Genomic DNA, 26090 nt, shown 5'->3' on the forward strand with positions numbered 1-26090 from the left:
ATTTCCCTTTTTGTTTGGACATTTTCTCTTTGTTCCACCATTTCCTATTGCTTAGGTTCACCACTCTGTCCGTGACCACCACAATTACCATGGGCTGGGAGAACTTGGAATGGCCCTATGCCACAACGCCTGGTAGTTTTACTTTCACCCAATCACCTTCCTTAAACATAGATTGCTATCTTCCCTTCCTCAATTCCATGCTAGCATACTCCTCCTGAGCCTTCCCACAACCGTCCTTAACCTGCTCAAGCTTGACGTGATACACCTTCAAATCATTCACCCAAGGTCTGACTAGTTTGGTGGCCCACCCTACCCTTTAAGAGGACAAAAAGTGAGACACGGATGGTGGCACAAGGAGTGGTGTGCAACACCCACAACAAATCCATCAGCTCTCTCTCCCAATTCAATCCATTGGCCATTGACAATTGTATGTTGTCCTTAATAACCCAGTTGCAGCGTTCCACTAGACCATTGCTGCGAGGATGGTAAAGGGAAGTTGTCATGTGGTTTATCCCCCAATGAGACATAAACCTCAGAAACTCTTTCGACATAAACTGCGCCCCGTTCTCGGCGACAGGTTCAACTGGGGCCCCCTAAAGAACAAGGTTTGGAAAAACTCCAAAACCTATTCACTGCTTTCTGACTTCCCGAACTGCACCTCTGGCTACCGTGCCCCATAATCCACCAATACCGACCTATACCTACACCATTTGATCAAAACGTACATTGTTCCAATGATGTCCAAACCTAACTTAAACCAAGGTTTATCCAGGACTGGTATAGCTTCAACCGGGCTGGGAATAGTTACCTGAGACTTGTCACTCACTGCAAATGCCACACAATCCGTGACATAGTGCTCCACACTCCAATCTATTACCGGCTACCTGAACAACTCACTGATCCTTCTCTTCATGGCTCTCATCCCTGCATGTCCCTCATGCGCCAATGCTAAAATCTTACCTTGAACCTCCGACAGAACCAAACACAAATCCATCCTTCTCATCACACCATCACTTAAGATCAATTCAGGGAATACATGCTTAAAGGAACTGACGTTATAACTAGAATCTTTGGGTATCCATTCTTTACCCAACATACCAACCACCTCTTGCATTACTGCATCCTTCAACTCTGCTTCTTTCCATTCTTTCTCCAAAATGTACCAAAAACCTGCTTCTTCCAGCGACATCACTATGAAATCTTCCTCACACTTCATACGTGTTGCTACCAGTGGCGGCAGGTGGAATTGAAAAGTGGTGAGCATGGATGCAAACCTGTGAAGGTGCTGAAGAAGACTAAAGGAGAACTGACGGTCCCCGGGCAAATAAATGGGTGGAGGTTATAAATATGAACAGGAAGAATTGGGCTCTGTAAAAACATACATTTATAATGTCCTCCTTATATTGGGCAAGTAGAAATTATGTAGAAAAAATATATTTTTAAAGGTTAAAGTGTTTCATGAGAAAGTACCATGGATCACATTTTTTTTAATTACAAATTAATCAGCCATCCACGAATTATTTGTCAGAGTAAACAAACATTAGAAACTATCTTTTAGTATTTTGCAAGTAACACTTTTGAGATTCATTGAAAAAACGACCCATTCTGAATCAAAAAGATTAGAGTATTGCTCCCCCTCAAGAATGAGTAAGTGGCTTACTGGCCAGTTGGAAATTGTAGTCGGGCTGCAGTTTGGTAAATGCGTTTAGTCCAGTCCTCAATTGCGCTATGTCTCACAGGTGTCTCATGACCCTGTCTGTGATCTGTGAATAATGCTCTATCTTTAGAGCTGCGTCATGACGCTGTACGTGCTCTGTGAATCGTGTCATGTCTTTAAAAGGTGCATCGGGATGCTGTCTGTGCTCTGTGGTGTGTGCTATGTCTTTAAGAGCTATCGCAATGCTGTCTGTGCTCTGCACACATAGGGGCATATTATCAAGCCAGGCGATAAAATTATCATTGCCTTTTTGTGTGCAGTGCAGACGTTACTTCTGCCAATTGTTTTCCTAATCCTCAAATCCAGCCGGGTTGGTCTGTGAGTCTGTAAAGAGAGCCGAGACAAACAAGAACAATTTTGCATTGTTAGTGCCTGGAAGAACAAGCCCAGTGGGCCTTCGGGCTGCATTCAATTTAAAATTCAAAGGAGGTCGGACAATGGTGGCCGTCGCTGGAGCAATTCCTGTGAAAACAAACAGGATCACGAACGCTTACATTGACAACGCAGGCATGAATTGTGATATGAAGAATGTCTACTGCTAGGAGAGAAGCACATGTGTGGTTGCAATAGCGTCTGCTTCACTGTGGTGCTTCTAAAGTGAAGGGAGAGGTAAAGAAAGGCTAGGATCGAACCTAGGTGGCACATTGAACCAGCGATACACTTTCAGAACAAACCTGTTCATGCCGAGTGACTGCACCCAACGCGGCCTGTCAATCCGCCGCCGAGCCAAGAATGGAAGGCTTGGGCACGGGTCTTAAAGCGGCCGGTATGTGAGCAGATACTTTTGACTCTGCGGGGCGAGCACTGAGAGAGAGAAAGAGACAGCCTTCAATAAACCTGCGCTGCCTCACGTGAACGCACACACGCCCCTCACTCTCTGAGCCAATCCTGGCGTTGCTTCTGCTGTTACAGCAACGGCAGGATTGGCTGGGGCTGTCGGCCTCACTACTGATTTCTGATGCCGGGGGATGTGACTTTGAGTCACCTCTGGCTCACTAATGTGCAAGTGGAGGCCCCTCTAATGCGCATGTCAGGCTGGCCGTAGAAAGGTAGTTGGCCAACCCGACATGCGTACTTGGGCCCAGGCGCTGCTAACTCTCTGACAACAAGGAACTTAAGCACCAGCCCCCCTCATGCCACACTGACTTGGGACCCACCTCAGCTGGTCCGCTCTGCTGAAGGCTGACTACCGCAGTGCTGCGGCCAGATAAAATAAATAATGCACATTTAATTGGGGGCGCAGGGGGACAGAATACGAGTGGGAAACGCTTCAATGCCCTAAGGGACGCATCACCATTGGTTGCTTCACCTTTAAGAGGCAGTCTCGATAAACTATCTGCAGAATAAAAAAATTCCACCGGCATTGTATTCCAAACTGAACTGGGACTCCAACACTCTATAATGCCTCTTGGCTATGCGGGGAGTGGTCCTGCTGGCTCCCTTGGTGGTAAACACATTTACCAATGGCTTGGAGTCCATGCCAATGACAAATTCAGAACCCCACAAGTAGTTCTTAAAATGGTCCACTCCCCACCAGCAAGCCAACTCCTCTCCTTCAATAATCGAGTAGGTAGATTCAGCTCCTCACAAAGCTCTGGAAGTGAAAGCTACAACTACCTCCCTGCCTTCCCTTTTTGGCAACAGCAGAGCACCCACACACCACTGACTGGCATCCGTTACCACTACAGATGTTTCATTGGTGTCAAAAGGCGGAAGGGGAATGGCACTCCCTAGTTCACACTTGACCTCCCAAAACTCCTATTCTTGCTCTGCAGACCATGCAAACTGCTGTTTCTTCCTCATCAGCCCCATCAAATTATGCTTCTTCCCATTGCAATTTGAAATGAAACTTGCACAAAATTTCAACATCCCAAACGACCGCAACTGATCGTTGTTCTGCGGGACGGGTAATTCCTTTATGGCTCTAAACAGATCCTCCTTTGTTTCCACACCCAAGCTGACAACTTGTGCCCCAAATCGTCTACTGTGTCCACAGCAAACCTACATTTGTCCACCTTCAATGTGACACCTCTATCTGTCAAAATGGTCAACACTTTCGCTAACGTCCTGTCATGCGACTCACTGTTTCTTCCATACACCAAAATGTTGTCCTGGAAACACTTCACATGCGGAACCCCCACAAACATGGCTTCAACCACTCTCTAAAATACTGCTGAGGCCAACGCTCATCCTCCAAAATCTGCACGCACCAGCAGGGGTAATGACATATGTTAAATGGTGCACTCCATGTGCAAAGTGACCTACTGGTAAGCAGATGATATGTCCAAAGTTGAAAAAGCTTTGGCATCCTCAACTGAACTTAGCATTTCAGTGTTATTGGGTAAGGGGTGTCTATCCACCCAAATCCTTTCATTAAGATCCCTCAAGTCTTTGCACATTCTGAGAGTGCCATTGTCTTTTTGGAGTTAGAACCACAGGGCATAGCCATTCGGAGCTTCCTATAGGCTCAATTATACCCTGTTGACACAAGCATTCCAATTCCTCCTCCAACTCCTTCCTCATAGCAAATGACACCGATCGAGGTTTGTATCTACTGGATCGACTCCTTCCTTCAAAATTATATGGTGGGAAAAACCTTTAAGTCTCCCCAGTTTTTTGCTAAACACCTCAGGAAAGGAAGTTTCCCAGCTCCCTACTTCAACCACCTATACAGATTTGCACTCATCCTTAAGTAACACTTGATCAGGACTGTTAGGATCCAGAAGAATGCCTAAATTCTTCTGCTCTAACCACCCCAATAAACCCTACCTGTTCCTTGCTACTTAAATAGTGGCAGGAGTGCTATAGCTTTCATGGGTTAAGACACTGTCAAACGCTCTTAACACTTCCACTGGCTTACCCACATAAGCATCGGGTTTAACTTGTGACTTCCTTAAGGAGATGTTGTCAAATTTGTGCAACTCCTCTGGACCTATGAGGGTAAAAAATGATCCTCAATCTGCCATCATGGAGATCATGTTACCCACCACATCAATATGACAAACGGGTCTTGTGATGCCCATGGTTTCTAATTTAAGTACCTCGTTCTGCTCAAGCTCAGTTGCATTGGAAATCATCATGACTATATTCTCCTCCTCACTATCCAACTCAGAACCGCCTTCTGATGCACATTCAAGAGACAGGACACGTTTGGAATTGGGATTGACACTCTTTGTCTTCGATTTGCAAACCGTAGCAGAATGCCCTTATTTCTTGCATCTTGGACACGAAGCAGCGTTGCCCAAGTGGCTTTTACTGCCACACCTATAACACCCAAACATGGTTTTCTGTTTAGGGACCACTTTCTTTTCCACCTTCTTTATCACTGTGTCAGGACCTACAGCATGGACATGTGCTTCTAGAGCCATCTGGTTCATGTACGTTTCAGTCAACTCTACTCCTTTCGCTAGTTCCAATGTCTTATCCAAAGGTAGGTTCTCTGCAGTTAATAATTTTTCCTGCACCTTTTTACTACTGGCTTTTTCCTCAAATAGGTCTTGCAACCGCTCATCCTCAAATGTCTTGTAATCACGCTAAGGCTAAAACTCTGAGATAACTCATGACATTTTCCACCGTAAGTTGCTTCCTCATATACAATGTGTGCCTCTCCATGATGATGTTGCACTTCTTCTTGAAACGAGAATCCAACATTTTGACAGCAGAAGCGTATTCATCCACAGAGCCCCCTCCCCATACCCTCAGCTACAGGTAAATGCTTTAGGACCTTCCTGCCTTCTGTGTCCAAAGAATATCGCAACAATGCCAACTTTTTCTTTTGAGCAAATATCACCCTCTCTATGGCTTCCAAATAAGCTTCGAGCATGCTCCCCATTCTACTGGAGGATGACCTGGCATGGACAGGATTACCTGGCATGGACAGGATTACCTGGCATGGACAGAAAGGAGAGGGGGATAGCACTGCCTGCTGCATGCTGTATACAGCAACACACAGTACTAGGGTGGAGTCTAACTCATTAAATGCATATTAAGTTTACACACAATTAATCATCAGCAATACATATAGCACAAAACACTGCCCAGGACACTTTTATGTCCTTAACTAAGGCCCCTTTTGACATAAAATATCTAAGTACAATTTTCCTTAAACAATTAAATAATAATTAAATAATTGTGGGCGCATCACCGAAAAGTGCACGCCTTTAACACTGCCAAGATATTCACATTAATTATCAAGGCGTGCGCATCACCAAAAATGCACGCAAACCATCTCCAAATGTCAGGTGTGCGTATCACCGATGCGCAGTGTAGCTTTATTCACTAGAAAGAAGAAAATGGAGTACTCATGATATCTGGGTGACCGTATCACCAACGAGCGCCATAACCTCACTGTTGATGGAGGCTTGGAAATCATCTATGCCAGACGAAAGCCATTGCTGAATAGAGTTGTGCAAATCACCGATAGGTGATCTGCAGGCGATAACTGCCAATACCAAAGCTTGTGTCTTCAATTTGCTCAACTACTGGTGTGCAAATCACCACTGTGTAATCCGTCCTAATTAGGCCGCAACACAACTCCGGCTTGCCGGCTGGTGTCGCGTGACAGCATGGCGGTTGGTAGGCAACCAGGAATTCCGTGGATCAGCCTGCCAGTTGGGGGTCGCTCGATGACGTCACATCCTCCAGGCCTCAAACAGGAAGGAAATGCACCAAAAGGGGCTTAAGCCCTTCCACATGTCATCAGCTCACCACCAAGACACCCCCTCGTGATACCGCCCTAAATGGCTGTCGCGATGCTTCCGCACCACAGTGGAAGTAAAAATTGAAAAATCCTAAATAACGCAGGACTCATAACTAGTTCCTTCAATCAGATTATGTGCATGTGTGTTTCTGTTATCTGATGTGAAAAGTAGCAACTCTGGTCTCAGTTGAGAGCTTGGCAGAAGATGTACTCTGCCACTAAGATGGCAGAGTACCCTGTCTGTGAAAGAGACTCCATTTAGAGTTCGGTGGACCATCATGTTTCAGCCAGAGGTACCCCTGCTGGGTCTGATGGTAAAAACCTTACACTGATGGTTTATGGACCACCACTAAAACCCTGCTGGTGCCAAAAAGATAGAAAAATAATACCCATAACATGGGAGCAAATTCCCACTGCATCAGTCATGCTTTTTCTGTTTTACTGAAACAAGCTCCCACTTTCAGAATTCATTTATTTCAGACAAAAGAGTTTTCTGATTGGCCTCATGAAACATGGTGGTTGCTCAGCAAACATCAATGCTATCAGAGAAGTCCCTGTAGCGACCGCTTCTCTAAGTCAAAGAGATCTCAGACAGGTTGGCTGGCATCTCTAAATATGGCGGGCGTTATTCCAACAGGGCAGAGGAGGTTATTACCTGTGCTCCACGGATGCACGGCATATTGCCCGTCTAGCTCTGGCTCTCTGTCTTCTCCTAGTTCAGTTTGAGGAAGTAAAAGCAGTGGCGACTCCTCTGCTAGGGTGCAGGAGCGTCGTCCCACTGCTTTATGCAGAGTAAAGAAATGAAAAATAAAATGATAATAATTCAAGGTTATTATCATTTTATTTTCTCCTGTTGTGGCATCTTTGTGGGATGGGGCTGCTCTCAGAGCAGGGGGATGAGTGGTTTGCACTCCCTATATAAGCATAAGTGAATGGTCGGCCCAAACAGTCATGCGCACACAGCATGTTCTCCATGCAGGCTGCATTACATCCTGAGTGGAGCACATGCCCACCCCTCCAGCCCCTGGCCGAGCGCTGTATCGTGGTGCTCAGACCAATCACAACGCTACATTGCTGCATTATGAGTGGCTGCGGGGAGCGTGGGAGCCCTGTTTCTTCCTGCTTCCTGTTTCCCCCAAGAAGCCAGGAGGAGGCGGCGGCAGCCGGCCAGTGAGCCGGCTCAGAGGTAAGTGTTTTTTTGTTGTTGTTTTTTAAACTGCCCCATCACCCTTACTTACCCCATCCCACTGCTGCTTCCAGGTAACAGCTGCCACTGAGTAAAGCCACATTTGAGTACCCTTAAGTTCTTTCTTCAGTGTTTTCATCTCTGCAGATTTAGTTTTGGAAAAAGCTGTGTACCATCTGTGTTTTGCTTCATCGTCAGGCCTAAATCTGAGTTCTTCATTTACAGGATCCACGTATAGAATAAAGCGCATGGGGCCTCAGATGCAGCCTTATGGGACCTGTTAGGGGAAGGAAGAGAGGCAGAGGAGCAGTTCCCTATCTTAAGGATATGGGATCAGCCACTTCAGGTTTGTCATGAAAGAACTGGTGAAACAGCATCATATTGTACTTAATAATAGAAATCTACAACCAGTGGGAGGATATTTTTGTCAAAGTGTTTAGAGCACAACATTTATATCAGACAATATTTGAAGATACAATATTTTATGATACAACCTTTTCTGTTCAAGAAACCTTCATTGAAAAAAACACCCTGCCATGAAAGTCATACACCCTTCACAAATGTATCAAAAATACACTTGTCTATTAGTTCGGTCTGGCGTTTGTCCAGACCTTTATGACTTTTTGAAAAATATATGTACAACCTACTTATTCAAAGGGGCTTTCAGCCACCTCTCTTCATCCATTGGTCAACTGTTGTGTCCTTCACATTTTGCTTCCGCCCACTACAGTATAGAGCATGGGGCAGGGGGTCAGCCCCCTTGCTACACTGGATAACCTCACTTTGAGTGACTGCATTTTGCTTTTTCACCAGGCGCATACCTGCACACAAGCTAGTTTCCTTCTGTGGCAATATTTTAGTTTTTAATTTGTTACTTTGCTGCTGCTTTTGAGTTTAGAGTCTGATGTGACAGCATTTATTCCAGATGTGAGTTCCTCACATTATCAGTTCCTGTCTCCTGCCGCACCGCATAACAGATTGCATCCATTTTAAACTGTTCTGTTTTAAGTTATCCTCTTTTACTGGGCATGGAGTACACAAACGCAAGCTTTACTATTATACATGTGCATTCATAACTAGACTATTCTTCAGAACACATTTTTCGGACTCAGTTTCATCAATGGTTCTGTAATAAATTTTGCAAAGAAGAAAACCAACCTTTATAATGTTTTATTTGTACCACTTGTAACTTCCTCTCTTTCCTTGTTCCTTATTTCTGTTTTTCTTTGTTTCATTTGTTCTTACTTTTATTGTTTCATGTTCATTCCACTCTCCTCTTTTTCCTTTTATATTCTTTCTTTCTTTCTTTCTTTCTTTCTTTCTTTCTTTCTTTCTTTCTTTCTTTCTTTCTTTCTTTCCTTTCTTCATTCCTTCTTTTCTTTTTTCCTTCATTCATTCATTGCTTCTATTTCTTTTCTCTGTGCTTTCATAACCTTAGTAGCATAACAAAACTTGAAGAGGCCCCCCTGCAAAGTACATAAATGGGGCTCCCAACGCTCCAAAGCTCTCAGGCCAAGGAACTGCCAGGGTGGCAGAGGCCCCCCGAGATCGGGGGACCCCCTTCATCAAGGGGGCTGCGGGAGACTTTGTTACGACACTGTCATTACATTCTTTCTTTTTCATTTCATTCTTTCTTTCCTTCTTTCTTGCTTTCCTTTTTTCTTTCATTCTTTGACTCCTTCTTTCTTCCTTTTCCTTCATCCTTTCATTCCTTCTTTCTTGCTTTCTTTTTTCTTTCATTCCTTCATTCATTCTTTCTTGCTCCATTTCTCTCTTCACTTCTTTCTTTCCCTCTTTCCTTCTTTCTTACTTTCATTCCGTTTTTGCTTCTTTCTTGCTTTAATCCAATCTTCCCTGCTTTCAATCCTTCTTTCTTTATCTTTCTTTCCTTCTTCTTTTCTTTCTTTCCTCCTTTGTGTGTGATGTTTCCTCCTTTGTTTTTCTATCCTTCTTTCTTTCCTATTTTCTTTCTGTCCATCTATCTGTTCTTTCTTTCTTTCCGTCTTTCTTTCTGTCCTTCTTCCTTGCCTTCTGTTTTTCCATCTTTCTTTCTTGCTGTTCTCCTTCATTCTTGCCTTCTTCGTTGTTGCCTTTTTTCTTTGTTTCCTTCTTGCCTTCTTTGTTTCCTTCTTTCCTTCCTTCCCTTGTTCCTTTCTTTCCTTCTTTCATGTGTTACTTCCTTCTTTCCTTCTTTCCTGCCTTTTTTCCTTCTTGCTTTCTTTCTTTCCCTCTTTCCTGTTTTCTTTCATACTTGCCCTCTTTTTTTAATTTATTTCTCAAAGGCAAGAGGCTGTCAGCCAATCCCACAATGATTGTTTATTTTAGGTCTGTGTTAGCAAAGATCTTCTGACTTTACTAAAATAATGTGTATGGCATAGTTACTTATAGGGGTTTGTAGCCATACTTCATCTATTTGTCTGTGATGATGTCATTCGAATTTTTTTCCAACCCACTTGCAAATGCATCAAGGAGCAATGCGTCACCCCACTTCAGCTACTGGCTGACTTCACTATAAGTTATGGCATGCTGCCCTTTCACAAGGCTTATTCTCCTTTCCAGGGTTGCTAAGATATATGCTAATAGGCAAAAAAGAACAGCAATCTAAGTAACACTCTACCATTTCCTGTGAAATTTCTCTCTAGCAATCGATTAAACAATCATCAGACACATCCACACTTTCCATCTGTGTTACACTTGCGGGAGAGCAAATTATACTCTCTCACTGACCAGTATATCAACCTGACTTGTAAATTTGATGCAAAGAACACCTGCACCCGTGCAAATGGTATTTTCATCGAAGTTTTGCTTGACTCCATTATTTACATCTTAGCACAAATGACCCATTAGTGAAAAATTGTCTGGCAAAATTGTGCAAAGTCAGTGTGACAAAGACCAAAACACCTTGGGCCTCATTTTTAAGAAGTGTCGCATCGCTGCGTGAAAGCAGCAATGCGTCACTTCTCAGTGTGCCCTCCTTACGACATGATGGATGCGTCATATTTACTGTATGACGCATCATGTCGCAAGGAGTTACAGATACGTCAGTATTTCTGACATATCTGTAGGCGCAAAAGTGACGCATTGCTGGAGTGTGTCACATAAGTGACGCAACTCCAGCAATGTGTCCTTTCACATGGGGCAAACCCCATGTGAAAGGGCCTGCGTCAGTCTTACATCTGCTGTGAGGCAGGCGTAAGATATTGACGCATTTGCACCCTAGAAGTGGCGCAGTGAAATCTCGTAGATTTCACTGCGTCACTTCTACGAGGCTTACTTACGTGGGAACGCCCATCCTGCATACATTATACCTGACGTAGGTATGATGTAGCGCAGTTCTGACGTATCAAGCGGAACTATTCCAGAAGGGAGGATTATTTCAGGGAAGCGAAGATCTAAGCAGGCTAAGCTCATAAAAAGAGATTACCCATATCGCTTGGTGAAGGGATCAATGAACGGGCCTGGTATTACGATAGAGAAGCATTGCCCGAGGTAAAAGAAAGACGGAATGCCAACCCTTACCTGACTACATGTGTGATGACCTTTGGCACAGAATCAAATGACATAAAGAAGATTGTACTTAAGAACTGGCATCTGATAAGTAAGGTCGATACGCAATGGGAGAAACCGCGGTTTGCATTCAAACACGGTAGAAATTTGAGAGATCATCTAGTGAGGGCATACAATGAACCAAAACCGACTACGTTGCAGGATATGTGGGGTTTAATGCCAGTGGTGGGGCATTACCCATGTGGACACTGTACGGCTTGTGCTACCACTTTAGTGGTACAATCATGCACTGTGAATGAGAAGCAATGGGTGTTCAAACATCATTCAAATTGTATGTCGAGAAATGTAATTTACTGTGTCCCTGTTTGTTGTTTTATATTGGGAAAACCACACAAGAGGTCAAAAAACGTATAATGCAACATCAGTCGCGAATAAGATGCAAAGTAACAACTGCACCTCTGGTTGAACACTATTTGCACATGTCACATGCTAAAACAGATATGCAATGGTTTGTATTGGAGATTGTTAAGGGTTCTAGACGATATCGTAACATTGATCGTCTGCTCACACTAAAATAAAATAGATGGATTTGGTCTGCCAAAACTGTAGAAAAGGGACTTCATTCTTTTGTGGAGTGGTACACACTGGCTACATTATATCGATAAAGTATTTCTTTCTTTGTACACATCCATTCAAGGACATTTTGATCTGTTAGATTTATGAGTTTCAGGCTGGTGGTCAGGAATTATGAGAATGGGTTCTCATATTTATGAACTTGAATACCGTTCTCATTAAATATGGTGTTTTAGCGTTTTGAGCTTTAGGCTTTAGACTGATATGCTGGTTGCACATGTCATGGATAATACTGACCTTATAACAGTTGAGTTATACCTCCAAGATGGCGGCCACATTTAGTCTTAGTACACACTTACGTGGTTTAAGTTTAATGTATGGCTAACATCGGTGGAAAGTAATTGTGAACGCGAGAGCTCCTTTGGGATTTACTCTAGAGACTATTTTTTCCCATAATGGGCACCATTTTTAAGTTTAATAGGGTGCTATTCTGGTGTATAGCCTATTCATTTACCTTTGGGCTATACCTCCAATATGGCGGCCCGCTACGCCATAGCACACACACACACGTGTTTAAAGTTTGGCGTGGGGTGGACGTTGCGGCAAACAGATTGTGAATGCGGGAGCCGCTGCAGCTTGGATTCATTCCATAGACGATTCACTCGTAATTTGCATTGTGAGTAGTATTTCTGAGCTCACTTGGATATCGAATCAATTTACATACCCCTGAAGCAGACATTAAGCAAAATTGACAGGCTGCTCCTGCTTTTTCTTGTTTCAGTTATGAATTGGTCACTATAGATATCGGTAAGAGTGGCAGCTGTTTATATCTGCATTTAACTTTGACGTTATGTGTTTTTAAACGGTGTAGTAATACAGATTCTGTTCGTTTCTTTAGAGGCGTGCTCAAAGAGACTGGACAAAAAGAGTAAGGATTGAATAGGTGGTGATGGTCATTAGTTTGTGCATGTTTGTCACACCGGTTGGTGGCAATTGGTTCTTACTTCTATCTGTATAGTGCTTTTAAGTAATGTGGTGTAAGGTGTAGTCTCTGGCAAGTTGTTACATTTACATTTGTAGACACTATTGGTGGCTAAGTTCTTCAAATTTGACTGTGGTGTGAGCAGACGACACGGTTAGAACCCAGGGATATTCATAGTTGTGTTTTATTCTGTATAGGAAGTGTTGGAAACTAAGCAACGCTGTGTCCTGAGGATGGTCTTATGGATCGGACTGGCCAAATAAAGACCGAAACGTCGACTTTCTTACAATCATCTTGTATATGTTTGTCAGATTTTGTGTGACATGTACATGTATACAATTGTCATAACTATGCTAAGGTGTTGAGTAACAAATACCTGCAAAATGTGACTCAGTTTTGGTTGCAAGAGGGTGCCACACTGCTAATGGAAATACAGAAGAATTTTAGTAGTAACAGTGTTGCTAGATAGTTGATTTGATTTAAATTCATTCTACAAATACAACATTTATGAATTTGTCCCTGTGTTGATACGTTTCATTGTTCATTTTTACGACTTATGAAAAAATTGAATGTTAGGTTGAATAAACACTTAAGGTCCATATGCATAGATGTGATTGTCCCTTGAGGTATCTTGGGGTGCCCTGTTTTTTGTTAGGGGGTTTACAAAGTGACGCATCTGCTTCGATGCGTCACTTTGTAAATAGGGCGCAACAGGAGGCATGTTTTACGCCGCCGATGCGTCACAAAAAGTGAAGCAACAGAAGCGCAAAACTGTCGCAAGGCCTCATACATAAGGTCCCTTGTATTTTACTGGGACGTAAAGGTTGAGATTCCTCAGCCAATAACATTATTCTACAATGTGCAGTGGGTGTGGATGTACTTCAGAGTTGATCGAGCATGCGTCGTGTGCTTGCCGTGCCCTACTCAATGATCGCAGGATGCTGCTACGGACCAAATAGAATAAACTTGGTGTTCACTCTTGCTGCCCAACCATCTTAGCAGCCATGAACCCAGAGAACCCGATGCTCAATATACAGTTCACCAAGTTTGTCACAAGAGAGGCAAAAAGGTTATTGCATTGGCAGAGCCAGTAGCCAAATCTCCACCTTATTGCACCGGGACGCTTCCAACTCATAAATGTTGTCAGTCATCACCTTTTCTCTGGACTAACTTGTTAGCGGCCCTGTGTGGTTTACTTGCTGATTACTTCGCTTCATGGCCCAGAGTTTCGCGAAACACCACAGTTCCCTTCCCCCTCTATGTAGGGACCACCCTCCTTTAAATAGAGCCTTAAAGTAAGCGGACCAGACCGTTGGACTTCCCTGGACTTGAGCATGTCTGTTTCCTTTACTGTGGCCCCTTTTTAGCAACAAAGTTATTCTGCGGCCCAGGGCACATATTCTTAACAGGAAACACGCGCCGTCAGGAAAATTATGAAAAATTAAATCCCTTGGTTGTATGTAATCGTGCATTGTCAAACATTTGAACTTTTGCATTATCGATTCTCTTTTTATAAAAAAAAAATTCTCTGAGTGTTTTCTATTGTAAATATTTTAATTAATCAAACAATAACGTTTTTCCTCTGGTTGACATTATTTTACTGGTGCAGATGGCTCTTTAAGATAGTTAAACTGATTTTGCATCTCTTAACCCTGACCCGAAACAACCAGGTTAGAATTAAAAATATCCACAGAAATGTAGAACTTTAAAAACAATATTTATGTAGGTTTTAGAGACTTTCGTGCACCTAAAGAAAGCGTAAATCTGCTTAAATTGTAGAAGGAGTCTTAGAATTGTTTGACTCCTGAAATTACAAATACCAGGACTGCGGGTAATCCCAGGTGGAGGAGAAATACCAGGTATGATATGTTTATGAGGACTAAGACGTAGAGATCATTTTTTGGGTACCATTCCCCACATGATGTTATCCAATATTTCCCTCAGGGACTTCGGCTGAGTACAGCAGCAGAATCCTCAAACACTGGTCAATCCTCAAACACTGGTCAATCCTCAAACACTGGTCAACCCTCAAACACTGGTCCTATCAGAATTACTAGAGCACTGTTAATGAGGGCATCTGTGTGCACAGCTTGGCATGTGGATATTGTGAACCTGGTGTCCCCCTGAATATCAAACCCACAACATCGGTGGGACAGAATATCCAGGGCAAGATATTGTGAAAAGAATAAGACAGGTAAGTAGGTCTATACCCATCTACCTATGTTTTACATATATCTTCAAGGTACGTAGATGTAGACTTAGGAATAGTGAATCTATACTTCCCTATATGCACTTACCTTTCGACATTCTGACCTCGATATTCCTGTACCACAATATTGTTGTTGATAATCAGTTGTACAACATGTGAACCTAGCTGGGGAGTAACAGAGCACACCACAAGTGTTAAAGGAATTATAGAACGATTAAAAATTGTGCACAAGGAGAGCTAATGTTCAGTTTATTTTTTAGAAAAGTCATAATGGCATTGTACCGCCATTCACAATGCAATCCATTTAAAACAAGCATTGACAACACCAATGTTTTAACATTTCTATAGTGAAAAGGTTTTCTCCAGCATCAGGAATACACATTGATAACTTGTCATATGGGCAGCAACAGTGTCAGCCTTAAGCAGATACAGAACATGTAAGATACATATAAAAGCTAACACATGCACCATGGAAAATGTTCAGCATGGCTGCTGTAGTGCAGAATTCCTCATGCACCATAAAACATGGAGAACCCAGGGAGCACAGTGCAAGCTTCCCTCACATACACAGACAGGTTACAGCGTAGACAGACACAGTAAGTGCCTCACTTGTTTTTGAGAATCTCGAGTACACATGGAATAACCCCAGAGTGCCTAAACAGTGTGATAAGGCCTCAGTGACAGCAAGATAATGTCAAATTGTAAAAGTAGAGATAAAATTAGCAAAGATTGTAGGCTGCGTTAGTACAATACAATGCACACAACAATAATAAGGCATGATATGGAACACTTTGTTAATTTCTGGAGGCCATATATGGTATGATATGTCCTGTTCTTTAGTCTTCCTCTGAATTATGTCGAGTTCACCTGGAGCAATGTGTTCAGCTCTTAAAGTGACCTCCTGTGTTTCCTGTTCCATTCTGTAAGCTACCTTTGGAATATTCTATCGTATTATGAGTTGTGCTCAGTTCTGGAGGCCACTTCTAGAATGTTGTTGCAGTTCTGGCGACAAAACTAGCAGCGCAGTGAATGCATGCTTCCTTCACCTGCACAGAAGAGCGTTGACAACAGTGCAAGCTTTTCTTGACCCTAAACTTCTTTTCATTATCAAATTGGTCACCACAAGGATCCCAATTATGAGTCTGGTGGTCTTCAGACCACCAGACTCGTGGGGGTGTGGCGGTCTCCCGACTGCCCAATTACGATTCTGGCAGTCAAACCGCTACAGCCCTGCCGCAGATGCCAAGGAACCGCTGTTCCCTGGCAGTGTTGCTGTGGTCAAGAGGTGGCAATATGCCTGGCGGGACAGCTGCGGTCCCGCAAAGCATATTACGAGTTTCCTCTCTGCTGGTTCCTCCTCCTCCATGAACACCGTGGGGGAGAGAAAACAAAGGGGGCCCTGCAGGGCCCCCTGTGTGTCCACCGCAGGTGGATGCAAACAAGGGGGCACAACTTGCAACCCCCTGTGTGTATGCACACCAGTTCCTGCCGTGCAGGAAATGTTTTTGGCGTTCCCATTGCAGTGCCACCTTCTTGGAAAAGAGCAAGATGCTTCAGGCCTTGCAACATGGGTTTTCTTTGGAAAGAAGTTCAGAATCTGCCTAGCTGTTGGACACAAATGATTTGAGGAAAACCATAGGCAAAGGGGACTCTTAAGGCTTTTCCTGCTAGACCTGTCTGCTGCTTATGATACAGTGAACCATACTATCCTGCCAGGCAGACTTAAAGATTTGGGAATTCGGAACAGTGGAAGACTGGATGGCTTTTGCCAGCACACAGATCAAACCATAGCGTAACCAAGTGTGGACTGCTGTACGGGCCTATTCTCTTCTTCCAATTACCTTTTACCATCTACTTGCTCCTGTTTGTAGACAAAGCCCAGCTTCTTCTCAAACTGGATAAAGGTGCTCTTTAATTCCTTACCAATCTAACAACTTGCTTGACTGGCATCCAAGCGTGGGTGGGAGAGCCCATCTTAAATCTCAGTAGTAACAAGACTGAGTTTCTTCTTGGAAACCAAACAAGACAATGGTCTACACCGCTAAGATCCCACTCTACCACTTCACAATGTAAAATCCAAGGGGTGTGGCTTGATGAAAATCATTCTATAAATGACCAGTGATGTCACCCGCAGCTGCTTTTTGACCAACCACTTGCCAAGAACACTTCTCCTTTTCTTTCTTAAAGTGCTGTATGTCAACATAGTCTCAACGTGTGCTCTAAGAAGACTGGACTATGATAATGGCCTCTTCTTAGGACTCGCAGAGGCAGCAATCAACAGATTGAGACTGATTTGAAACCTGGAACATGGCTATCAGAAAAGTCACTCGCCTCCAGAAAAAAGTTAGATTGGCTCCACCTGAAATAAAGGATTAAATTAATAATCCCCTGCATTCTGTCCAAAGCTTACTTCATCGAAAAAACTGGCCTCGACAATACATTTCTGATAAATCTTCCAACAACGGAGTACTAAAGAGCTTATTTACAAGAGGCCTACGCCACCGGAGCATCACATTTTTTGGTGCTTCGGTGGCGCAGGCCTCTCAATCATATCTATGAGGCGACGCCGAGATGCCCTGCGTGGCGTTACATGGCCTCATAGACATGGAGTAAGATAAAGCAGTGCAAAGAGCTGCGTTGCCATACTTCATGTCAGGGAGGCGTTCCATGGACATTGCATGCAGCACCCATGGATTTTAAAGCTGCCCCAGATTTTAAAAATTACGTAAACCTGGGGCAGCGCCATAACCTTACACCTCCCCAGGGCAGGAGTAACAAGGAGATATTTTGCATTTCTCCTCGTTTTTTCCTCCTTCCATGTGTGCCGCACTCTGCAGAAAACGTAGAACGAGGAAACGCCTCTTAGGATTGTTTTCATTCAGGAAGGTGCCTGTATTGACGCGAGGCATCAAATTGTGCTCAAGCGCTGGTTGAAAGGACAGGAATGCACAGTATCTCGTAAATACATTCCAGCCCTTTCAAATTGCCGTAGGGCATCGCTGCAAAAAGACTCGTGGCTCTGCCCTACAGCAATTTCACTGTAAATATGCCCCTGAGTGCCTGTTACATGTGCCCAGGATCAAGCAGTGCAAAATTATGGACTACCTCCGTGCTCAATGCAAATACTGTAATCACGCGCATTTCACAAAAACACTTTTTTTTCTCGCAAACAAGCTGCTTTAGCATCAATATTCCCATGGCTATATATATCTGCACAAAATATATTACATAAATTAAAGGGAATTAAATAAATGTCACACCATGACCGATCTGCCGGACAACCGCGGTGCTTCAACTCAAAGTGACGGTGGTGGCCGTCTCTCACTTTCCACACCCAGGACCGCTCTGAGAGTCGCCATGGCACGAGCACGTGGGGAGAGAGATCCCTGCTGGTCAGTGCCATTGCTTTTTGTTTTCAAGAAACAAACTTCCACTTTGGGACAATAATTCAATTATGGTCTTATTTGAAACGAATCAACATCATTTATAGAGTGTTTTCGGGATGATCAAAAGAGACACTGTGCTTTTCACGTCTCACAACTGATAGACATGAATAATAATAATATTTCAAAGAAATACAGAAAATGACAGAAACATCCATAATGCTTCACCGAGTTTAGAAAGTGACACATACTAGGAAGGGATACTGTAGTGCTCTGTACTCTGAGGGCGTTTTTGAGTTCTTTAGGATCAGCTAAAAACCCGAACATGGGGAGGGGTTTTTCTGAAAGTCTATTAAAATCCAGAGATGGACATTATTTGCAGTCCTGGCATGGGATGTTGGGGATATTCATGGAATATTAGTCAGTCCTATAAATTGACTTTAAGTACTCTCCTGAGTTCCACTGGAGTCTTGTGGTCCTCTTGCTTCTACAGTCTACATGTTTTGTTTCAAAACTACTTTCTCGGGTCTTCATCAGGACGAGGCTCCGGTTCTTCTCGGATGGTTGGTGTTGCTTTGAAGCTACTGAACTGCTGGTTATGATAGTGATTTACAGGTTCATTGCAAATTGCACTGTAGTAGGTCCATGGGAGAGTTCATTCATCCTCATCCCAATCCTTGTAATGTGGGGAGTTTAAATGTGCTTCACTCAGTTACAGGACATAAATTCTTGATGCCGGTTGCTAGTCCCGGGATGTGGCAGCTTACTCAGGATGCTAGTAACTCCCACCGGCCAACAGAGATACAGCCTGCTCAGCAAAGATCAGTGCCTTCAGTGGAGGTGCAGTACCAGCAGCTCTGCTGGATGAAGTGGTCCTCGACGGCCTGGCGGCCATCTCCTCATTTTGACAATCAGGGTTTAAATGACCATGTGTATCTTGCTTTACCTTTCCCTCCTTGTTCAAAAATCGTGCACGCTTCAAAACAGCAGAAACCCCAGTAATGTGTGCTATATTTTCCCTGTCCCCAGGGGTTCACAGTAGCATTCACACTAACCAAACAGATCACCCCTCTGCCAGAAAGTCATAAACTCTACCAAATAATTTTTATGAAAATCAGTTGCGCAGGACATGATCCTTCACCCCCCACCGCCCCTTTGGTGCTTGGTTTCCTGAACTGATAGGAATGTGATTTAGAGGCCAATTAACGTTGTGCTTTTACTGGTGCTAACAGGTGTCAAGGCACCCTTGTTTGTCTCCCAGAAGCAGTGCCTTTACCCTGATGTTTATAGCAAAATTATAGAATCCCAATAGAAGGAAAAACAAAATTATTCTATTCCCAGGGAGTACCTTCTACCAATTACACAAAAATCCTTTTCTACTTAGAAACCGCTTGAATCAAGCCAACATCACCAAATGCCTTCCAGGACCCTGTTCTTCATTGGATAAAAGAGCTACCACTGTGTAAACAGGGCCAGGACCAAGATATTGCTTCTGTGATGAAAAGTGCTAGAGTTTCAGTCTCTCGAATGGGACACTAAAAAGAAACCCCTCCATCCACCTCCTCAAATGTTAAGACCATAAGAGTTCCTGGGAGTTCTACTCGACTCGGAGTGATCATTCGATCATGCAGTGATGCAGGGATCCTTGGCCGCAAACGGCAACTCTGCCCACTCTACGCTGCCAGCTTACCGCTCCAAAGTGATGAGGGTGAATGCCCTGGTGATGGAATACTGCGACTATTCCAACATTGTCTGCACCAGAATCCCAAGGAAGCGTGCAAAAGCGAGATCACGTGACACCAGTATGGGACCAGATTCATGGTCAGTCAGGGCCCCAGGATGTGAAAGGACCTGAGTCCAAGCTTGGACGTAGAACCGAACTACGTGCACTTCAGGAGGCACCGCGTCCCAATCATCCCAACAGAGAACAAGAGGTGTGAACAGAGATGAAAGAAGATCATCTGACAGAAATATTGTATCCTAAATATCATTTATATCAATAATGTCCCATTGAAGTTAGAAATACAAAATCTGCAGCCCACACAGAACAAAGTTGGTTCCTGAATCCAGTTGAGTACCAACTTCCCCCATGTTCCTCCTTCCACACAGATTTTGTCAAGAGAGTTGTGCCTTCCCAGACGAGGAGCAGTGCTTACAAAACTACTAAATGCACCACAGAAGCATACACAAGCGCATAGATGTGTCCACACTGATCAAATGATTTGAGTGCAGTTTCCCATAATTCACCTTAATCGTGATGTTTTGACATGAATACGCACAGGGACGTACGCATGCCCTGGTGCAAGGAGGACCCCCTTTCAGCCCACGGCCAATGACCATCTATGAGGTATGAGAGACTCAGGGGCCCCTCATTACATTCTGAAGGGGGCCCCATCATTTTGCGCTACGTCACTAAATATGTAGCACGTGATTCCCGTGATCTGGGTGGACGCAGCACAGACTTCATGTAGGTGGACAAGCCACGGTTGGACTTGGTCAGCACATGGTTAACCATGATCGATCATGATATAATAGTGTTTTTGGCGACACGATTCAGTGATTCAATGACCGGGGCACTTTAAGCTTACTTGAAAATATTGACCATGTACTTTTAGCACAGGTTAATCTGCTCGATCATTATTAGATTAAAAAAAAAATCTAAAGAAGAAATGTCACTGGGAAGGAAAAAGATGAGGCAATTCCAATACTGTAATTTGATTTACTGTTAAAACAGGATTATCGGTGTTACTGCAAACTGCAAATCTCCTGAAACACAATACAACAAGCATTGTAGAATTAGATCTAATAGCCTGCCTTGTTATTCGTTGGCAGTGTCCAGCGTCTGCTTCTGAGAATCCATTGCTTGCCATCTCCTTGCGCATGGTACTCGCGGGGTGCGTTGTTGTTGGGAGACGCAGCGGGTGGTGCTGCGCCTTGGTCCCACTCTTCTTCCTAGTATGGGGAGCACGCAAAGTGGGGGACGCCCGCCGTGCCACTGACGGTTGTATGTGATAAAGTCAGCTTTTAAAATGTCGCGTTCTTTAAAGTCAATTGAAATTGTCGAGGTAATAATGTTATGTTCTTCGTAATTACCTATGACAATTCCAAAAATGAGGAATTTTAGAAGTCGCTTTTATTACATGCATTCTTTAATGTACCTAGTAACTCCTTAATACCCCTTTGTGTTTCTCATTCCTCAAACCATAAAAACCTGAATTACCCCTTAAAGCTCCCCTTCCCTGCACCCTGAAAAAACCCTTACTACATCCTAAAGCTACCAGTTCCTGAACCCAACCAACCCTTCAACACCCCTTAAAATTACCCTTCCCTGAATCTAAAAACACCTCACTACCCTTTACTCTCCTTGAATTTTAAAAACATCTTACCACCCCTTAACTGCTACCCTTTCCTGACCTTACACTGCTAATCCTTAATGCTACCCTTCCCTGAACACTCTAAAAACCCTTACTACTTCTTAAAGCTACCAGTTCCTGAACCCAACCAACCCTTCACTACCCCTTAAAATTACCCTTCCCTGAACCTAAAACACCTCACCTTTACTCTCCATGAATTTTAAAAACATCTTACCATCTCTTAATGCTACCCTTCCCTGAACCGTAAAAGAAAACCCTACTAATCCCTAATGCTACCTTTTCCTGAACCCTAAAAAACCCTTACTATCCCTTAACACAACCCTTCACTAAACTCTAAAAACCCTTATTACCCCTTGATGCTACCCTAATTCTCCTGTTCCCTAAACTATAAATATCCCTTACTATTCCTTAATACTGCCCTTTACTGAAGCTAAAAAACCCTTGCCGCCCCTTATTGCTACCCTTTCCTGAAATCTAAGAACTCCCTACTACCCCCTTTACACTACCAATACCTGCACCCTAAAAACCTTGAACTACCCCTTAGTGTTGTCTTTTCATGAGCCCTGAAACCCCTCACGATCCCATAATGCCATCCTTCCCTGAACCTAAATACTTCTTGCTCCTCCTTATTGCTTCCTTTCCCTGAACTTCAAAAGCCCTTGCTACTCCTTAACATCACCCTTCTGTTAGGGTGGAATCCCTACACGAAGATCTGCTTCATGAGATGTTATTAAGTGTTCAATCAGGAAGAGGTAGGAGCCAGGCAGCACAGCTTCCACTCCAAGACCTCCGGTAAAACGAATCTCATGGACTGGAATCTGTCAGTAGAATGCAACATACATGCTATGCCTCTCTCCAGAAGGGGAATACAATAACACAACACCTTCCCTCAACCATGACACCACCTTTCTACTCTTTTATGTTATCCATCCATTCCTAAATAACAGCAACCCCCACCCTCCTTAAGGTGCCCTTCCCTGAACCCTCTAAAACCCTTGTTATCCTTCAGCACTACCCTTCTGTGATCTCTAAAAGCCCCTAAATACCCCTTAACATCACCAATCCTGCTTCTCCAGCCCCAGCCTCCGGCCCCTCTCACTGTAAATGCTCTTCTGTACTTTACCACGAGGATGGCTCTTGGGCCCTGCTCCCAGGACACTTACCTTTGTCCTATAAGGCACAACATTTTGTAGCCACCACTTTCTTTTTCACTCTATTTTTTAGAAGACAACATTTTTGACACAACTCCTTTTGCAGTCTTCTTTTGCCAACACAATATTTTTCTGCAAACCCCGCAGACGGGCTGGACTGCACACTCCGCCTTTCATAATCACACACCCCAAGCTGTGTCAATGTCACGGGAGCCAGAGGAAAGCACCACACATCGCTTAGCCAGACTCAGTTCAATTTCAATTCAATTTATTTTTTATTGATGCCACTTTCTCCTTCGAAAACATTAACAAAATGGATTAGAAATTAGCGCTCTTGACAGTTAACATTCGTAAAAGAAATGGATACTTCACAAGCATCATACATTTCAAATTCACTTAATGTCACAGTTGCTAAACAATCTTCACGCTTTCTCTCTGTCCCTGATTTAGATTAGACTGACAGCTTCGGTGCTCTGGCCATCAAGAAACTTCAAACAGCAAATTGGGTCTTCTGATGCAGAGCGTCTGCATTGGACAGCCTCTGCAGGGCCCTCTGATGCAGAGCGTCTGCATTGGACAGCCTCTGCAGGGCCCTCTGATGCAGAGTGTCTGCCTTGGACAGCCTCTGCAGGGCCCTCCGATGCAGAGTGTCTACCTTGGAGAGCCTCTGCAGGGCCCTCTGATGCAGAGTGGCTGCCTTGGACAGCTTCTGCAGGGCCCTCTGATTCAGAGTGTCTGCCTAAGACAGCCTCTGCAGGGCCCTCTGATGCAGAGTGTCTGCCTTGGACAGTCTCTGTATTGCCCTCTGATGCAGTGTCTGCCTTGGACAGCCTCTGCAGGGCCATCTGACGCAGAGTGTCTGCATTTGACAGCCTCTACAGGGCCCTCTGATACAGGGTGTCTGTCTTGGACAACCTCTGCAGGGCCCTCTGATGCAGGGTGTCTGCCTATGACAGCCTCTACAGGGCCCCCTGATGCAGAGTGTCTGCCTTGGACAGCCTCTTAAGGGCCCTCTGATTCAGAGTGTCTGCCTATGACAGCCTCTGCAGGGCCCTCTGATGCAGAGTGTCTTCCTTGGACAGCCTCTGCCGGGCCCTCTGATGCAGAGTGTCTGCCTTGGACAGCCTCTTCAGGGCCCTCCGATGCAGAGCGTCTGCCTTGGACAGCCTATGCGGAGCCCTCTGATTCAGAGTGTCTGCCTTGGTCAGACTCTGCAGGGCCCTCTGATGCAGAGTGTCTGCCTTGGTCAGACTCTGCAGGGCCCTCTGATGCAGTGTCTGCCTTGGTCAGACTCTGCAGGGCCCTCTGATGCAGAGTGTCTGCCTTGGACAGCCTCTGCAGGGCCTTCTGATGCTGTGTCTGCCTTGGACAGCCTCTGCAGGGCCCTCTGATCCAGAGTGTCTACTTTGGACAACCTCTGCAGGGCCCTCTGATGCAGAGTGTCTGTCTTGGACAGCCTCTGCAGGGTCCTCTGATGCAGTATCTGCCTTGGACAGCCTCTGTAGGGCCCTCTGATGCAGTGTCTGCCTCGGACACCCTCTGCAGGGCCCTCTGATGCAGAGTGTCTGCCTTGGACAGCCTCTGCACTGCCCTCTGTTTCAGTGTCTGCCTTGGACAGGCTCTGCAGGGCTCTCTGATACAGTGTCTGCCTTGGACAGCCTCTGCAGGGCCCTTTTATGCAGAGTGTCTGCCTTGGACAGCCTCTGCCGGGCCCTCTGATGCAGAGTGTCTGCTTTAGACAGCCTCTGCAGAGCCCACTGATGCAGAGTGTCTGCCTTAAACAGCTTCTGCAGTGCCCTCTGATGCAGAGTGTCTGCCTTGGACAGCCTCTGCAGGGCCCTCTGATGCAGAGAGTCTGCCTTGGACAGTCTCTGTAGGGCTATATGATGCAGTGCCTGCCTTGGACAGCCTCTGCAGGGCCATCTGATGCAGAGTGTCTGCCTTGGACAGCCTCTGCAGGGCCCTCTGATGCAGAGTGTCTGCCTTGGACAGCCTCTGCAGGGCCCACTGATGCAGTGTCTGCCTTGGGCAGCCTCTGCAAGATCCTCTGATGCAGAGTGTCTGCCTAGACAGCCTCTGTAGGGCCCTCTGATGCAGAGTGTCTGCCTTGGACAGCCTCTGCAGTACCCTCTGATACAGTGTCTGCCTTAGACAGCCTCTGCAGGGCCATCTGATGCAGAGTGTCTGCCTTTGCCAGCCTCTACAGGGTCCTCTGATACTGAGTGTCTGTCTTGGACAGCCTCTCAGGGCCCTCTGATGCAGAGTGTCTGCCTATGAAAACCTCTGCAGTGTCCTCTGATGCAGAGTGTCTGCCTTGGACAACCTCTGCAGGGCCCTCTGATGCAGTGTCTGCCTTGGACAGCCTCTGCAGGGCCCTCTGTTGCAGTGTCTGCCTTGGACAGCCTCTGCAGGGCCCTCTGATGCAGTGTCAGCCTTGGACAGCCTCTGCAGGGCCCTCTGTTGCAGTGTCTGCCTTGGACAGCCTCTGCAGGGCCATCTGATGCAGAGTGTCTGCCTTTGCCAGCCTCTACAGGGCCCTCTGATACTGAGTGTCTGTCTTGGACAGCCTCTACAGGGCCCTCTGATACTGAGTGTCTGTCTTGGACAGCCTCTGCAGGGCCCTCTGATGCAGAGTGTCTGCCTTGGACAGCGTCTGCAGGGCTCTTCGATGTAGAGTATCTGCCTTGGACAGCCTCTGCAGGGGCCTCTGATGCAGAGCGTCTGCATTGGACAGCCTCTGCAGGGCCCTCTGATGCAGAGTGTCTGCCTTGGACAGCCTCTGCAGGGCCCTCCGATGCAGAGTGTCTACCTTGGAGAGCCTCTGCAGGGCCCTCTGATGCAGAGTGGCTGCCTTGGACAGCTTCTGCAGGGCCCTCTGATTCCGAGTGTCTGCCTAAGACAGCCTCTGCAGGGCCCTCTGATGCAGAGTGTCTGCCTTGGACAGCCTCTGCAGGGCCCTCCGATGCAGAGTGTCTACCTTGGAGAGCCTCTGCAGGGCCCTCTGATGCAGAGTGGCTGCCTTGGACAGCTTCTGCAGGGCCCTCTGATTCAGAGTGTCTGCCTAAGACAGCCTCTGCAGGGCCCTCTGATGCAGAGTGTCTGCCTTGGACAGTCTCTGTATTGCCCTCTGATGCAGTGTCTGCCTTGGACAGCCTCTGCAGGGCCATCTGACGCAGAGTGTCTGCATTTGACAGCCTCTACAGGGCCCTCTGATACAGGGTGTCTGTCTTGGACAACCTCTGCAGGGCCCTCTGATACAGGGTGTCTGCCTATGACAGCCTCTACAGGGCCCCCTGATGCAGAGTGTCT

Source organism: Triturus cristatus, chromosome 6 (assembly GCF_964204655.1).
Source record: "Triturus cristatus chromosome 6, aTriCri1.1, whole genome shotgun sequence".
Lineage (NCBI taxonomy): Eukaryota > Metazoa > Chordata > Amphibia > Caudata > Salamandridae > Triturus > Triturus cristatus.